General features: G+C 50.0%; 1 protein-coding gene across 3 annotated transcripts in view; it reads right to left on the bottom strand.

Moving 5' to 3' along the window:
• The window catches only part of NARS2 (asparaginyl-tRNA synthetase 2, mitochondrial), an 803,364-nt gene that overhangs the window by 637,913 nt on the left and 146,922 nt on the right, over positions 1-18,529 (bottom strand). The gene's annotated exons all lie outside the window — the stretch shown is intronic.

Raw genomic sequence — 18,529 nt, 5'->3', positions numbered from 1 at the left:
GCAGATGGAGAGCTCGGCATTCACTTACCTAAGGTGAGAGCGTTAACCTTTGGGGGTCTACAGGAGAGGAGAAGAGGAAAGAGATTGGGACACCCCAATAACCCCAGTTCATTAACTCCATATTTTCTATCTGCAGACATCTTACTCTACACATCAGGCATACAGTGCACAGAGGTCCAGCCCAAAGAGCCAACCGGGTGCTACACTTCACCTTTGAAGATACGGTAGTCGTCCAGTCAAGACCGGCGCCTCTGCGAGAATCAGGTGAGCGTTACAGCTGGCCTGGAAGCCCTGAAAATCCTGGAGAATGGGATCATCCTGATTTACCAATGGAATAGACCAATCGGCAGCACTGCCACTGAGGTAAGATAGTATAAAGGCTACCTTGGTCTGGTCGTTAGGGAAGGCCCCGGGTCTGCATAGAAAGTGTAAACGACATTGGTTCATAAAGACGGCATATTTCTTGGGATCCCCCGCAAAACGTTCAGGCGGGGCCAAAGGCATGTGTCCAGGTAGATTGATTTGTACCGGGTTATTCAAACCCATTGATGTGGAAGTACCTCCGGAATTAGGTAAAGGAGTGTGCCCTGCCTGGGCCTGCAATAACCTTTTGGCCAGGTCATCTGTTCTTTCCTTGGATAGGATCAGTTCTCTTTTGAGAGCGTTAGTCTCCTGGCGGGCTGAGTGCACTTCTGCCCATAATTCCCCCAAAAGCTGGGCCAGCTGATCTGTCTCGGAAGTCTCCATAGCGCCCGGGTGGGAAATTGTGGGTAGGCTTCGCATTCTGTCACGCTCACCTGATTCCCAGAGAGGCGCAGGTCTGGCTTCGAGTGCTGATGCTTCTTCAATGGTGAAGCGCAGGACTCTGAAGATGGACAGGAAGGGCCCCTCTACTCTGGCTTTTCTGGCTCGCAGGAATATTCCCCTGTGCGTGAAAAGGGAGTATTACCTACTGACGGAATAATGCTCAAGCCTCCCACTCCCTTCCAACCCTCCACAATACCCTTCCACGATTCCCCGTGAAGTCTCACCTTAGGGTCTGGAAGGATGAGTTCTCCATCCTGCTTCTGATGCAGGGTCGCGTTGAAACCCAGTTACTTCACTGGATTGAGGTTTGATGGGAGTTCAAAATAAGCTTTACTATTCAGGTGAGGCGCTGTAAGAGTTCTGTTGCAAGTTCAAAAGTTCAAGCTTCATAATAATGTTCATTGTCTTATTGCAGTAAGCGCAAATGCTTATGTCTTTTTCCCCTTAGTGGCCGGGGTTCGGAATGCCGGAGATATGGCGCCGACCCGAAGTGCAACGTGCAGTTCCAGTAAATGACAGGTAAGTTCTGGATGAGCGTTCAGGTAATGTCTTTGCATTCGCTCATTCAATGTCTTTGTCTTTTTTCCCCATAGGGGCTGGGGTCCGGAATGCCAGGAAGCGGCAGGACCCGAAATGAAATGGGAATGACCCAACAGGTAAGTCTTAGAAGGAAACTGAGCTTTTCCTATTTCCCTTCCTTCTCTCACCTTGTTTTCTTGTCTTTTCTCTCTAGGCTCTGGGAAGTGGGTGCGGATCCGGATGATTGCTGCTGAAGATGGAGGCGCCCAGGAAAGGTGAGTGAAATGCAGCGCTGCAGCGATCGAAGCGAAATGCTTTTAAAATGATGTCTTCCCTTTCAGGATCGTCTGTGTGATGTCTCTGTGATGCAGCTTTAGCAGGTAAGGTCTTCTTTCTCCCCAATTCTCTCTTATCTCCCTTTGCAGGCGACCCAGGATGCTGACAGGCGTGGCTGAAGTCCAGATACAGGAGCTGACACGGTAAGCGTCCAGCTGCGAGGAGCAGAACAACGCGAAGCGTGAGTTGCTGATCGGGCGTGGTTTAAATAGCTTTGGAAGAAGTTCCAGGTATGTATCCTTCCACCGATCAGGTATGTATCCTTCCCCGACCACACCCAGGTGGAAAGTAGTCCCACAGGTAAAGTAGTTCCATTCAGGCCTCAAGAGGGCCTGGATGTAGCAGCATGGTCTACCTCAGGTAAGTGCACATTAAAACACTTGAACACATGTCTAGCTTTATGAGCCTGGCGCCTAAGGCGCCAGGACAGGGGTCCAACATGAGCCTGGAGCCTAAGGCGCCAGGACTGTGTCCAAAGGGCCCCAGCTTGGGCCCGCTGGCACTTCCCTGGGGGGAATGATGCCTGCCTCTGGGGTTGCTGGGTTGGACCTGGCTCCTTGGAGGTAGGCATCATAACACCACGGGAGGAATTCAGGGGCACTTCTTTAGAAATTCGAAAGTGTGCCCGCGGGCCAGGGCATCCAGCACCCAACGGTCGGTGGAGATGGACTCCCACACGTTGACGAACTTCGCCAGCCGGCCTCCCACCGGGGTGCTCAGGTGGGGGCCCGACGCCACGGCCAGTTCAGTCCTGCTTGGAGGCGGCCTTGCCACCCTGGCCTCCTTGGCGACGGTGACCTCCTGATTTGCCGTGCCCTCTGTAGGCCTATTGTGACAAGGAGCGGGCTGCCTGGCGTTACGTCGAGGAGCCACCGCCAAATCCTTTGGAGGCACCTTGCTTGCCTTCGGAGTTCCGAAAGGGCGGCCGTCGTTACTGCAAAACTCCCAAGGCCCGAGCTGTCTCCGTGTCGGTCTTGATGGCCTGAAGTGACTCATCTACTGTCTTTCCAAACAGGTTGTTCCCATCGAAGGGCATGTCCAGAACTCTGGTTTGCACGTCCTGGCGGAAATCTGTTGCCTTGTGCCATCCCCGCTGTCGAAGGCAAACACCGTTGCCCAACTGGCGGAACCCGGTGTCCGCGATGTCCGTGGCCACCGTTATGGCGTGGTCTGACGCCACCTGACCTTCCTGTAGGATCCCCAGGGCGTCCGCCCTCTTGTCGTCCGGTAGGAAGTCCAGCAGGGGGGCGATCTTGTACCACAACTCCCTGTCGTAGCGGGCCACAATCGCTAGGGCTTTGGCCGCCTTAATTGTCATCGCCGCTGACTAGATGACTCGTCGTCCCATGGCGTCCAGTCTCTTTCCCTCGCCATCAGGTGGGGAGGTTGAAGTTGAGGCCGTCGTCCCCGCCTCTTTATTTCTGGCCGCCGCCGAGACGACCGAATCCGGGATCGGTTGCGCCCTAAGGCACAAAGGGCCGTAATCGGGAACCATCCCTCTTGGCAGGCGTTGTGGACGGGTTGTTCAGGAGAGCAAGTCCCTTGTCCCACATGTCGTCAAGCAACGGCACCGCGAGGACAGTCTTCCTCTTGGCCTCGCGCCGTTGATGGAGGAAGCCTTCCTTCTTCTGTTCTTCGGGGCAGAGCTGGAAGAGCTTGGATGTCCTCGAAATCATGGCATGGAAGGAGCCAATTTTGTTGGGCGGGCAAGCCCGAGGGCGTGGTGGTGGAAGGCCCATCCCCTCGTCACCACCGTCGTCATCCGTCCCCGTCGTGGCCGTATCTGTTCCCGTGTCATCCCTAGGATCAGGGGAGGGAGATGAAGGCTGAGCGGGCCTTGAGGGCTGGAAAGGCGGGGGGGATGAATTCTCCTCGGCTTGTTTGGAGGGCTTCCCGACGGGACCGGCTCTGCTGGGTCGTCCGTTGGGGGGTAGAGGCAATCTCGTCCTTATCTCTGTGCATAAGGTTTGGATTGCCATCAAAATGGCCGCCGAGTTGTCCGGAAATGGCTGCGACGGCGCGATGGTTGCTCCTCCTCCTTGGGAACCTCATCAGCGGCACCATTGCTTTCTTCGTCCGCCTCCCCGTGGGACCGGACCTCCTCAAGCCTCTTGTTGAGGCCTTGCATGACTTCAGCCAGCTCCTCCTCAGAGGCTGTCTCTGTGTCCGTGATGGCCACCGCCCCCCCCTCTTTTTCCACCGGGGTTTTCACGGGGGTCTTATCGATGGGCTGAAAAGAGGATTCCCTCCGTGGTGGCAGGGAAACTCTGGGCCCGCGAGGTCGTCTCCACTGGGGTAACCTCCACAGACTTCGCCAGGGCCGTCACGACTCCCTCGATAGAGGCTATAGCCGGGTGAATCAGGGCCTTCACAACTTTTGGCGTGCTCGAGGCCTTCACCTTGGAGGGAGGGACACCGCCTCGCTCCCCCTCGGCTGTCTCTGTCGGGGCTCCAGAAGCTTACCCGGGATCTCCGACTTTCTCTTCCCCGAGCCAGGGCGTTGGCTCGTAGTTGATGGCGTCGGTTAAAGTGCACCCTGCCTGGCAGCCGAGGAGCCCGACCGTTCGGTGCTCCTGGTGCCCGTGGACTTGCGGTGCTTAGCCTTCTGTTGGGCCCCCGTCGCCAGAGCGCCCTCAAAGGACTTAGAAGACCGCTCAGACTTCTTCTTCTTCTCACCTACCGCTGGGCTCATTCCTTCCAGCCAGTTGGTGAGGCGGATCCGTCGATTCTTCATGGTCCTTTCTGACATTTTCTTGCAAAACGCACATTCCTTCTCCACGTGCATTTTGTCTTTGTGAAGGCAGTAGAGACATCTAGAATCCTCGTCCTCCTTGAACACATTCTGTAATCCGCATCCAAGGCAGTTCCTGAACAGCTTGCGTCCGGACGTCTAGCTTTCCTGGGCCATGTCCATGGGGTAGGCCTCAAGGTCTTCTGGAATCTTCCAAAAAGCGTACTCGACGAAAACTTTGCTCTTGAGGGGCGTAGAAAATTCCAAAACGGGTCCCCGTTGATCGGAAGTAGAAACGGTGGAGCTTGAGGCTCGATTGACTGGAAAAAATGAGATTAAACTCTTTGAAAAATCGCAAAACGCTATAGCTCTCAACACTTGAACGTGCAGTAAAAATCTGAGGATGGCTTCCAGGGGTGGAGCTTAGGGAGAGGGCAGTCATTGGCTGGCGGCTGTATGACCCAGAGACCAGTGTTTGGTTACTGCTAACAAAGACAGATCAGAAATAAAACATTTTCTTTACCGAGGATTCCCAGCCTGACGACGGGGAATAGTCATGAGCATGTGAATCCATGCCAGACCCCTGCTGGAGAAATGAGTACAGATATCTTGGACAAGACATCAACAGTAATACTTCTGATTTTCCATACAAAAATGAGTTCAAAGCAAAAATGTGAACATTAGCAGTTCAAGGCAAATGAATGCAAATACAATTTGGAGCGTTTTCTTACATTCCAGCTATTAACATTTACAAGCAAAAGGTTGTCCCAGTGATTACCTATGGAGCACATGCAATGCAAACGGAGAACCTCCCAAATTGGGATCGACTAGAAGGAATCTATTGGAAAAAAATCCTGTCTTTGCCTAAAAGTATCCCAATTGCAGTTTTGCGACATGAGCTAGGTTTGGTTTTCTTATTTGCAATAGTAGCCTGGCAAGCATTAGCCTTATTTAGAAAATGTCTTATTACTCAGATCAACCTCGTGACCTTAATTTCATTGCTAGCCGCTGCTTAAATTGTCGGCTGTGTAGTCCATTGATCACATGGGAAACTCACTGCAGAGAAATGTTTTAAAAAGCGGACATTAGTCAACAATTGCTGCTATAACAACCGGATAAAGCTAAAATTAAACTGTGGCGCTGGAACTGGTGTGTGACATGGGAAAAGTGCAATACTTATTCAATTTTCAAAACAGTTGAATTTCAATTGAAATCCCTTCATAGAGTGCTAACTTATTTATTGCAATTCCCAGAATCTAAACGTGCAGCACCCTTATTGAAAATTCATCTGAACCTGTGGCCCACAAAAATTCAAATGGCAGTTCACCCCAAACTCTAGGAGCTGCTATGAACTGCAGGTTTTGCAATGCTATTGACCAACCAGAAACATTAAAACATCTATTTGTTGAATGTCTACAATTATTGGCATTGAGAAAATATTTCTTTTTACAAACATTTTGGTCAGTTCATAACGCGAACTAAAGATCAGATGTGGTCAAAACTATTTTATGCAATCCAGATATCGCTAAATATTGCTATTGTGAATGATCTTTTTGCTCTAATGATCCATTCTGACCCATTGATTACATATATGTAAGTATGTTAAGATTGTTACTTTCTAGCATGCCATAGATTGTGCTTACTTCCCGTGTCCAATTACGTTGCACGTCTGCGCTTTCAATGAGGAATTGTCTCCTGAGATAATATATATACTGGTAGATAATGTCTAAGAACTTGTGGCTGATTTTAATAGTACCTTTCTATCTCATTTTTAAACTGTTTTAAACACATGATTAAGATTGTATATGCTCCTAATATTTTATCATGATAAAGTTATTTTGTTATTTGGAATTTCAAGCGACATTGTTGTCAAATATCTTATGTGGCTGCTCTATATTTGTCAAAGTATTCAATGTAACTGTTCTATATTTGAAGTTGTAATTCACAACTAAAACAAAGTATTTAAAAAAAAAAAGTTTATTTACCCCGAAGTTTAAGTGTCCAAAGTAGGGAGGACGATGCTCTTCAGTCCAAGCGACAACGCTGAGGAATGCTTTACCATTATCCATCTGCTTCTTTGAAAATCATTTGGAATTCAGACCCAAACTGAAAACCTTCCTGCTCCCTTAATAGATTCATCTTTTTGGAGGAGAAGAATTCTGGAAACATTTGCACCAAGATGCCTTTTTAAGGTGACCGTAGCACTTTAGAAATTCTTTTTCCTACCTACCACTTTGGGAATATTATTGTTTGAGGTTTAAAAAGATCCAGGCACGGTAACGAGAATTGAAATAGCTTCTTTTGACTAGAGAGCCTCTTGTATGCTTTCCTGTATTGCATCACCAGACACCCACATGCTGTAACTGGTCGGGCAAAAGATAAATTACAGATCAATTTCCCACTTTCTTTCATATCGAGGACCTAAACTAATGGGGATAAAGGGATGCAGCAAATATGTGAAATATGTCAAAGGAGGGATGGTGTGCCCTGCCTTGCAAGTAGTGATGAGGGATGTCTGTGACATGTGCTTTAATGACATTCAGAATGTTTGTACTTTGTGCCTCTGGATAAAAGGTGGTAGATCAACCAGTGGCTGTTATCTTGTGTTACTTGATCTGCGCAACTTGAAGAAGGGAATACAATTCATAAACCTAAACACGGGACTCTAGCGTGCTTATTACAACTTACTATAAAAAATTGAATGCTACATTTTAAAAGAACGTTTAGGAAGAAGAAGGGCACCCACCATCCCTCAAAGCGGGCTTAACTGCCACCACCACACAGAAGCAGCAAGAAAAAGCTGCGCCCAGAAAAGTACCTTGGGAACTAGAGAACGGCTCTGGGGCATTCAGTCAGTGAGGAATGCTGCAGGGACTTGAGGGTATGCTTGACTGTTTCCAAGGGTCCATTAGACTGACCTCCACGTTTTACTGACCTACCAGAGACAAGGTAACTCTGGTGAGGGCAGACTGCCTTTGATGATCTTGTTTTTAGCACTACATACTTCAGTGCTCCTAAGAGGTAACCAGGAGCACACTCCAGAATCAAGGGTGACGACTGATGAAGAGAGTCCACTGGCTGCCCTCCAACAAGGGTCTGAGTCCACCCTCTCCAATATCAGAGGAACATATGTCCAAAACAGAGTGTCCCTGGGTCGGCTCTCCTCAGAATCAGAGGAAGCATTATTTTAATCAAGATGCCTGCGAGTCCACTCAACCCCAGCTCCCTGACGGTCTATGACCACGGTCCCCATGACCACCAGTAAGTGCTTAGTTTAGCCGCTACAACTACTAATTATTTGCTTGGCCTTTGATGAAACATGGAACCTACGTGGAGGGGAAGGGAGGACTTCCAGGCATGGCAAAATGCAGCAATGCCCTGCCTCGCTTGGGCTTCTCAGCCTGCAAATGCTGTGCCACAACTGATGCCCTACAGTAACATTTAGAATCCATTGTAATGTAACAGCGTCGAGGCCACAGAGACATTGTGACAAAAGAGCTCTTCATTCGCTACCATGCAACCAGCCTCCCATGACATATGCTGTGGCCAGTAAAGGCAGACATGGGCATGAAAAAGGGACTATGTTACAGTCTGGCTCTTTGAGGGTTTCGTGAAAAGAAACTGCAAATAGGTTTTCTGTGGGTGCACCACAAAATATTTGGTATCGACTTAACCGTTACATGACTTGTGACGGTGAGTGACTGATTATGAGTTCCAGATGCCTTAGTCCACTTGTGTTGCTTAACAGGCTGTCACAACCAGCAAAACGAGTTAGCCAGTAAGACTAACCACACAGTATTCGCTAAGATTGGAACACTTTTTCTACCAGCTACGTACCAACCTCAGTTCGCCCAATTTCCAGTATACAACTCTGGTGTGTAATTTAGAATATGTTCATAGTTTCCCCTTCCTGTTAGAATTAGAGTTTATACGGGAATGACACCACTCAGATCCGCTTATCTGCAAACTCTAGTGGTCATGAACATGGTTTCTCCATGTATCGTGTGTGACTAGTGCATTTTTTTATTTCCACATTCAATGACCACTTGCTTGTTTAGTTCTCCGAAATGTTAGTGGAACTTTCAGTGTATAATCTTCAGAGAGATTAGTTCAGTTATCTATGCATTTGCCAGGCGGCAAGTTGGAATCATAGTTTTCGCATGGTTCTTCGCATTAAGAGTGACACTAAACTTTTTCCCGAGGGTCATCATTGTAAATGGAATCTAAAACTGTTAAACAGCAACACTTCATTTTGTTATCCAATAGGGTCTGCAAGCTTACTGAGAGCGTATACTATGCAGATTTGGCAAAGAACAAGTCAATGTCAGTCCAATTTAAACATGCTCTAACATAGCATCATTATTCTGATTGATTGTTCTGGTGTTGGACTGCCCATGTGGGCGGGACAAAAACTGATTTGCAAATGGATATTTCCCATCTGTGAAAGGTACAGTGAGCAAAAAACGTGTGCTGCAAACTCTCAGAGAGGGAAAAAACCACAGAACAGGTTATCATGCCATGTTCTTTTTGGAGAGGGGCGCCTGCTACCTTTTTTGAAAAATGAGGGTGTCAAAGCCAACTGAAAGTTACTGGTCCTAAAAGGGACAGGTACATCAGTGGTTGGAGTGAGCGGGAGCGGTCAGGAGCGGTGCTCCTCTACTTTTTTAAATTACCTTTTACAGCTCCTATACTTTTATTTTAAAAAGAAACCTTTCTGGAATGGTTTCGTTTTAAAAAAAAAAATGTAGGAAGAAGTTGAAACTTGCACTTTCAGTGCACTTCACAGGACGTTCCCTTAAACAGAAGGCACATGAGTTTGGGGGGTTGTATTGTACATGGGAGGGGACCTGGTGGTAGAGTTTGTGGGGAGCGGGTGCAGGCCAGCAGGGAACATAGTTCCACTACTTCTTTTCGTACACTTCCACCACTGTGTGCATTGCTGCCAGCATTACTGCCGAGCGTCTGAAAGTTATGGCGTCTATCACATGCCCTTTCTGCAGAAAGAACAGAGAAAGGTTTGTCACAACCTTTCAAGTGCCGTCATGTAACACGTATGGAGAGCAATAGGGCATGTTGTGGAATCTAGCCTTCGCTGGGGTTTACATTACTTTTGGTTCCATCGCCTGCATTTTGGAAGTTGTGGGCATTTCAATCACACACACCTAGTAGGTGCTGGGGTTCAGTCAGTCAATGAGTTGGAATTACTCGGGGTGCCGCTTTACAATCCTTGCGACACATTGAGGCTTATTTGCCTGCATCTCGCGGTGGAGGGAACGTTATTCTCATTTTGCTTGGGCTACTGTGGCTGAGACTTAGTTAATCCCGATGACCATATGAAAGGCAGTCGCTGTGCTTTGCTTGGTCTTCAAGGGTTTCTTGCAGGTGTTTGGCCAGGTAGCACTGTGTGGTTATAGATGGGTGCAGACAGAGACGCTGTGAAATCACCCGCAGGACAGAATTCTCCTGCTGCAAGAGTTCGCCCCTTCCCTGCTTGCTTCCCTGTGTTTCCAGTTGCTAACTTTTGTGTCTCCAGGCGTTTGAATTCCTTTGCGTTTGTAAAGAAAGGCAATGTCGGCTGGTCGTCGGTAGGGTTGGATTGGGCCATAAAATTGTATCGGGCACCAATGAAAAAGTGGCCCACAGTTGCAAATGGCTATTCATTCCTGTTTTGAATAGTCACCATAGGGGAGTTTTTTGATAAAGTGTGATGCAAATTGTGCATTTTAAAGAATATGTATTCAGCAGGACGGGTCAAAACTACTAGCCGTTGAGTAAATTAACTCCTCAAACTGGCCCACATTGATAAAAAAAAGTGTCCCACTTTGATCCAAAAAACGGGCCCACGTCAGCATTTTGTGTTTATGGTTCGGTCATGGTCCTATTGTCCTATAGGCCAGTCGGAACGTGGTGGTGGGGTTCAGGTCTGCAGGTCTGTCAAGTGAGATGCTGTGTTCTGTGCTGCAGATCAGCGAGCTGGTGGTCTAATCTGCGTTGACACCGTGGGGCTCCTGGCAGCATCACTTTGCCATGTGACAGGCATGCGAGGCTCCCACTAGGAAGCCATTGCAATCCATCAGAAGTGAAGAAGCACCACAGCCCACATTACATAACCGTCGCTTTCACTGACACAGCTCAAGTGTTCATCAGTGCTTAATTTGAAAGAAAATAAGTGGCAAAGCCTAAATATTTTCTTTCATGAGGGGAGGGGCAGTTCCCCATCTACTGTTGACACCGCCCACTGTTGCTCCATACAGTGTCACCTGGCTGCTCCATACAGTGTCAACATATATGGGGTTACATCTCCATCTCCCACTGGTCCACTGAGGGTGAAATCAACATCTTTAAAACACATCATCGTTAACATTTTGCTCTAATCCTATCAGTGTCAAGTTCAGCATGTTAATCATCTAACCACAGGAAAAAAGAGGAAACATCCTGTCATCTTATGGTAAATTGTTGTGACGAATGTAGACACAATCATTATTGAACTGAAGAGATGCCTGTCACTGCAGCAAGATCGTCTTACTTAGGTTGCAACTCATGACGGGCTCTCCTCTTCGATATGGGTCTTTTCAATGACTTTGCCCATGTGTTGGGGCTGTTGGCTGGTGACTATCCTGTTGTTGTCAACCAACCCTGCTGGTCATTACACTAGAGAATTTGCAGTAATGTCATGCAGGCTGAGTAGAGCAGTGTGTGGATATGGCCAGCATCAGTACCCAGGATTGCCACCTGACATCAAATTGTTGCACATGAAAAGGGCTAAAAAGTCCTGCCTTGCCAACCTGGGTCATCAGGTTTGTGAATAACAATGGGCCACCCCACTGGCTGACAGTTAAGGGCTAAGCTTGAGATTTTGGATGCTTTCAGGGGTACTGACTAGCTCTCCCTCCTGTCTTTATGGGACAGCTTGGCTTCCGTTGCCAGCGCACTAGGTTCATCTTGGTCAGGAATATTAGGGGACAGTGCAGATATTTATCTGCTTAAAACTCAGAAGGATGCAACAGAACTCCTGGGAAAGACTCGAACAGGAGAGCACAGCAATTTACAAAAGTATAACAAATGAGGCTTTGTCTACTGAGAGGACAATACCATACATGCCAACATGCTGAAGCCCCTGCAAGGGAGATTTCCTCAGAGAAATCGGGAGACATACATGTTCCCATAGTAACACATTGGGTGCTAGAATTATTTTAGGCAGAAGAACGTGAAGAATAGCAATATTTTTAAAAAGCAGGACTCTCCAGCCTAAAACGAGAAGGTTGGTATGCATAGTAGAGAGGCAGATGAATGCATCATCCATGACGTTGGCCCCTTCACTGAGGGAACCATATCCATCTATTCTAGGAGGGGGCAGGAAGAGACAAACTTTGTAATCCAGATGTGGGAAGAAGGCTATCAATTTACATATAGACATGAAGCAAATGAGCATTTACCATGAAACTACATAAACGTTAGGCTAAAGATGGAATTTAGACATGAAGAATACATACACATTTCATATTTTCAAAACATATATGATACGGCTAAATGTAGACGATGAAAAGCAACAAGACATGCATATGCTTGCTTGAAACATAGAACGCAACGGAGGGTGGGAAGACATCTTGTGCAAAACTACATCACATGGGTAGAGAAGCCTGAAGCTACAGAAGAGGCAATGGGTAAATAAGTTAAAACTACAGGGCCACGCTGAACGAACAGAGCCGAGCAGCCCCAGGGTCCAAGGCTCCTGTGAAAATAAGGGAGGATTGAACTGCCTGGAGAAAAGTCGAGATAACAAGCTTCTGAACGCCAGACATTGTTCACTTTAAGATTAATCGGAGAGCAGCCAACCTTCCTAATAAGTAAATAAACAGTGTTCAGTAGACAACAGACGGATCTCCCAAATCTCTAACGGTCAGAAAGGGTAATGACACTTAGGGTTATATGAGCATCCGTTGTGTCTGTGTCTACTGTCGATACCATGCCTTCCTCACATATGGTGTCAGTAAGGAGATGCGGCTCACCTGGAACAATTTGGCGAACCCACATATACGATAAGAGACCAATCTTACTACCCAATACCTAACCAAGAGTGTTTATATGAGAGCAGAGGAATTACAGCTCCCTCAGGAGAAATTTCAACACCCTTCACCTTGAAGAAAGGTACAATACCCCATCCCCTTTTTCCATCAGTGGGGTGACCTCCATAAAAGAATTACGGACTCCTTTAAAAGCCCTTCATGCCAGAGAACAGGAATCCAATTTTTTTTCCTTGACCAAACAAGCCATCCTTCCCTTAGGAAAAATGTGGAAAGTAATATGTATCATCTTTTCTTCCCTTATGCATGTCAAATCCCTAGATGAGATACATTAATCATCTCCGTAGAGGTTAAGACACAGGTACCAATCCACTCTGTCATGTACCTTATGCCTCTAGGTGAAACAAAACAGAAGGGATTAAGGGTGTTACCCCTTTTGGGCAATGGAAAAGAATTAAAAGTGTCTCTCTTAAATCTGTGATATAATCCGATACAGGTTAAGCGGGGTGAACCGGTGGGACTCTTGGTTTATGAGACCCATTGTGAAAGCTTTTTCCAACTAGGCCTGCGGAAGGGACATGGGAGAACTGCAGAGAAACCACCAGGTCGAGGAAAGACCCAAGAAAAGTCTTCATGTGACTCTCGACTAGAGGCAAAGAAAACCACTGTCTCTAGTTTCCATCTAACATAGTCAAGACAAATAGGGGAAATCTCTGATAAGTTTACCACACAAGGTATCCTTCTCCCTAGGGATACTGAAATTAATAACCACTCTGAAATACCAGTCATTTTGCCACCCTTCCTGAGGAGTGCTGTTTTTGTTACATCAGAAGCAGATATCCTCCATGAGTCTTCTCCATCCTCAGAAAAAGGAGAGACGTTTGTTCTGCTGAAAGTAGGGGATCAGGAATCTCCAGTGGTGAGGGTCTCCCAGGTTATATACCAAAGACAGAGACCCATGAGTGGAGAACACTTCTGTCCCATTTGGTTAAAACCCTACATCTCCTCCACCGAGAGATCTATGCCCAGCCTCAGATTTGAGATGAAGCAAGAGGATAGTAAGGAACTTCCAACCATGGTGCAGCACCGAACCTTGGAAATTTTCACTGAATCCATCAATATAATTTCAGAGGTAGTAGATCGCAGAAGAAGAGAAAAATACTGGAATATAATCCTCCCCTGGGGTACCCTTCAAAGACTTGTTAGAATTAGAGTAATCTAGTGGTTCTGAAATCGAGGAACATGGATGGAGCCATAGCGGGAATGAGAGTCTCTCTTCTCTTTTGATAAGTAGAGGTTGAGAGACACTGCTATTACTGCAGAGAAATGGACCATCAAGATGAACCGTGTCCTCTAGATCTCCTCAATGGCTTAAGAAGGAACAAGTTACTTACCTGTAACTGTTGTTCTCCAGCATGGGTCTGGCATGGATTCACATGCTCATGAATATTCCCCGTCGTCAGGCCGGGAATCCTCGGTATAGAAAAAATCAGTATCAGTTTAGTTTCTGATCTGTCTTTCTCAGTAGTAACCAATCACTGGTCTCTGGGTCATACTGCCCCCAGTCAATGACTGCCCTCTCCCTAAGCCCCGCCCCTGGCAGCCATCCTCAGATTTGGTAGAACGTGAAGTGGTAGTATGACCAAGTGAAGAGCCGCAGAGGGGTAGGCGGGAGGGTTTGCATGTGAATCCATGCCAGACCCATGCTGGAGAACAAGAGTTACAGGTAAGTAACTTGTTCCTTCTCCAGCAAGGGGTCTGGCATGGATTCACATGCTCATGAATATAAGAATACATAGCAGTATACACATGCACAACCACGGGAGGTGGCAAAAGGCTCAATATCAAGCAATACAACAACTCAACATTAAGCAACTCTTACCTCCTCATCAGGCTCACCTTAGGCGAACAGGTTTCGCAGCACTGCCTGGACGGCTCTGGACTCCTCCCTGGAATCCCGGTCGACGCAGTAGAATCTCGTGAAGGTGTGCGTCGACCTCCTCGTAGCAGCCCTGCAGATGTCGAGCAGGGGCACACCAGACAGGACCGCCGTAGTAGCAGCAATCGCTCTGGTCGAATGGGCCCTCAGAGGGCCTGGCAACGGTCGGTTTGCCAACCGGTGACAGTGCATGATGCAGCCGTAGAGCCCTTGATTCACAGGTCCAAAGTTCACAAACAGCTGTGATGTCTTCCGAAAACTCTTTGTGCGGTCCACGTAGACCTTCAGCGCTCTAGCTACATCCAGTGAGTGCAGAGTCCTCTCAGCCGGCGACGAAGGCGACGGGAAGAAAACTGGCAACACCAAGGGCTCGTTGAGGTGGAAGTCCGACGGCACCTTGGGCATGAAGGAGGGGTGCGTCCTCAGCACCACCCACGTGTCGTGAAAAGTCAAGTATGGAGGCTTGCAAGACAGGGCCTGAATCTCTCCCACTCGTCATGCAGAGGTGATGGCCACGAGGAATGCTGTCTTCCACGACAGAAACTTCAACGGCACTGAATGCATAGGCTCGAATGGGGCCCCCATGAGCCTAGTCAGCACCACGTTGAGCTCCCACGCCACGGCAGGGGCCTTCACCGGCGGGAATGATCGGGACAGTCCTTTCATAAATTCCTTCACCAGTCGATGAGACCCCAAGGACGCCCGTCCTGTAGTTCTGGTGTAACGTGAGACGGCAGCCAGGTGTACCTTGATGGAAGCGTGAGAGAGGCCAGCCTTGGCCAAGGACAATAGGTACGGCAATACTTGAGGGGCTGTAATCCGCAGAGGGTTAATCTTCTGTGCACGGCACCAGACAGAGAACCTCTTCCATTTGTGTCCGTAGCACTTGAGAGTTGAGGATGCCCTGGCCTTCGCGAGAACCTCTCTGCAGTCGGCCGGGGTGTCGTATCCTCCAAACTCTTGTGCTGCAGGAGCCAGGCCTGCAAGTTCAGCGACTCTGGTTCGTGATGAAGAATGGCGCCTCCTTCTCTGGAGAGAAGATCCGCGTCCGTCGGCAGCTTGACTGGTGTGGACGCTGACAAGTCCAGAAGGTCCGGGAACCAGATCTGCCTCGGCCACGCCAGTGCGACGAGGATCATCCTGCACCGGGACCTCTTGAGCTGGTTGACGAGCCGGAGTAGCAACGGCAACGGCAGGAATGCATAAAGGAACAGGCCGTCCCAGGGGAACGAGAAAGCATCACCCATGCTCCTCGGTTGGGGAAACCTGCTGGCGAACCTCCGGCACTTGGAGTTCGCCAATGTCGCGAAGAGATCGATCTGGGGTTCGCCCCATCGTCGGAAGAGTCGGTCCGCTTGCTCCTGGCGCAGTTCCCACTAGTGGCACGAGCGCAGCTCTCTGCTGAGTGAGTCGGCGATGTGTTTTTTATCCCTGCCAGATGAAAAGGTACCAGAAACATCCCTTGGGCGACGGCCCAATGCCACAGATCCTGGGCTTCCTTGGATAGGGCAGGGGATCTGGTTCCGCCCTGCTTCCGAATGTAAAACATTGCGGTGGTGTGGTCGGTGAAGATCCTCACCACCTTGCCCTTGAGGGACGGAAGGAAGGACCTGAGGGCCCAGAACACTGCACGGAGCTCCAAGATGTTGATGTGGAGAGTCTTCTCCTCCGGGAGCCAAAGGCCTCTCGCGTGGAGACCCCCTGTGTGCGCTCCCCAACCTTCCAGGGAGGCATCCGTCGTCACCGTGACCTGGTGGGCCGGGGCTAGGAAACCTGTTCCCGCCGTCAGATGAGAGCGGACACCCCACCATCGTATCGCCTGACGGAACGCTTCGCCGAGCCGGATCCTGTCCTCGAAGCTGCCCGACGTCTGGATCCTGTCGGCGTCGAGGAATTCTTGCAAGGGCCGCATCCGAAGTCTGCAGTGGCGCACCAGATAAATGCAGGAGGACATCATTCCGAGGAGGTACTTGATAGACCTCACTCTGGCCACGTCCGTGGCCAGCAGAAATTGCACCTTTCCTAGGATGGTCCTCATCCTTTCCTCCGACGGTGAGGCCCGCCGCGCCACTGTGTCGAGCTGTGCTCCCAGAAACAGGGCGACTTGCGACGGGACCAGGTGGGATTTTGGAAAGTTGATGGAGAAACCCAGGTCTGTGAGCAGCTGGACGGTCTTCGCAGTGTGTTCCACGGCGAGCTCCCTTGTCCTTGCCCGTATGAGCCAGTCGTCCAGGTAGGGGTAAACGTGGATCCCCTGCAGTCGCAGCCGCACCGCCACCGGTGCTAGGCACTTGGTGAACACCCTGGGCACCGATTTTAATCCGAACGGGAGGGCCTTGAACTGGTAGTGCCGCCTTTTGACCACGAACCTGAGGAACTTTCGGTGTCTCTTTAGAATAGGGATGTGGAAGTATGCATCCTCCAAGTCCAACGACGACAGGAAATCGCCCTCCTCCAGCTGTCCCAGCACGTGCTGGAGGGTGACCATCAGGAACTTCTGTGCCTTGATGTATTTGTTCAGTCGCCGCAGGTTCAGGATGGGATGCCATCCTCCTGTCTTCTTCTTTACGAGGAAGTATCTTGAGTAAACTCCAGAGCCCCGAAGCCTCTTTGGGTCGAGCTCGATGGCACCTTTCCTGAGCATCGCCCTTACTTCCAACAGCAGTTGAGGGACGTGATTTTCCTTCCTGGCCACGGGAGGAATGCGGGGGCACCTCTTCTGGAACTCGAGGGCGTGCTCCAGGGCCAGGGCGTCCAGCACCCAACGGTCGGTGGAGATGGACTCCCACACGCCGACGAACTTCGTCAGCTGGCCTTCCACCGGGGTGCTTCGGCGGGGGCCCGACCCGACGGTCGGTTCAATCTTGCTTGGAGGCCGCTTTGCCTCCTTGACCACCTTGGCGACGACGGCGGGATCCACCTGACTTGCCGCGTCCCCTGTAGGCCTCCTGCGACGAAGATCTTGTCGCTTGGCGGTATGTACAGGAGCTGCTGCCGGCTTCCTTGGCACCCTGTCTGCCTCCGGAGCTCCGAAAGGACGGCCGTCGCTGTTGGAGCACACCCAGTGCACGGGCCGTCTCCGTCTTGATCGCCTGAAGGGACTCATCAACCGCCTTGCCAAAAAGGTTGTTCCCATCGAAGGGCATGTCCAAAACCTTGGTCTGTACGTCCTGGCGGAAATCCGTCGCCTTGAGCCATCCTCGTCGTCTCAGGCAAACGCCGTTGCCCAACTGACGGAAACCGGTGTCGGCGATGTCGTAGCCACCGTAATGGTGTGATCCGAGGCAATCTCACCTTCCTGTAAGATTTCCAGGGCCTCAGCCCTCTTGGCGTCCGGAAGGAAGTCCAACAGAGGGGCGATCTTGAACCACAACTCCCTGTTGTAGCGGGCTACGATGGCCAGGGCGTTGGCCGCCTTGATGGTCGTCGCTGCAGATGAGATGACCCGTCGTCCCATCGCATCCAGCTTCCTACCCTCGCCGTCCGGCGGGGATGTTGAAGTCGAGGCCGATGCCCCCCCGCTTTCTTCTTGGCCGCCGCCGAAACGACTGAATCCGGGGTAGGTTGCGCCCTAAGGCACAAGGGGGCAGCGTCGGGGACCTGTTACTTCTTCTCGTACCGGTCCCTCTTCGCAGGAGCCGTGGCAGGATTCTTGAGGAGGCCGAGCCCCTCATCCCAGATGTCATCAAGAAGCGGTACGGCGAGGACCGTCTTCCTTTTAGCCTTGCGCCGTTGATAAAGGAACCCTTCCTTCTTCTTTTCTTCGGGGCAGAGCTGGAAGAACTCGGATGCCCTGGAAATCATTGCATGGAAGGATCCAATCTCGTTGGGCGGGGATGCCCGGGCAGGGGGCGACGGGGGACACGTTCCGTCGTCATCCGTACCCGTCGTAGTCGTGTCCATGCCTGTATCATCCCCGTGGGTAGTGGGCCGGGGGAAGGCAGAGAAGGCTGCAGAGGCGGGAGAGGAGGCCTAGGATGCGTCCTCCTCCTCTTAAGTGGTGGGCTCTCCGAAGGTCCTGGCTCCGGTTCCCCCGTCGGGTCTGGCTGAGGTACCTCCGTCGGGGCAAGGGGCAACCTAGTCCTTATCACCGAGCATAAGGACTGGATGGCTGACAAAATGGCTGCTGAGGTGTCCTGCGGCGCCGGAAATGACGGGAGCGAGGGCTCTTGA

This window comes from Ambystoma mexicanum, chromosome 7q (assembly GCF_040938575.1).
Source record: "Ambystoma mexicanum isolate Mex_15411 chromosome 7q, UKY_AmexF1_1, whole genome shotgun sequence".
Taxonomy (NCBI): domain Eukaryota; kingdom Metazoa; phylum Chordata; class Amphibia; order Caudata; family Ambystomatidae; genus Ambystoma; species Ambystoma mexicanum.
This window is presented reverse-complemented; position numbering and strand designations above follow the sequence as displayed.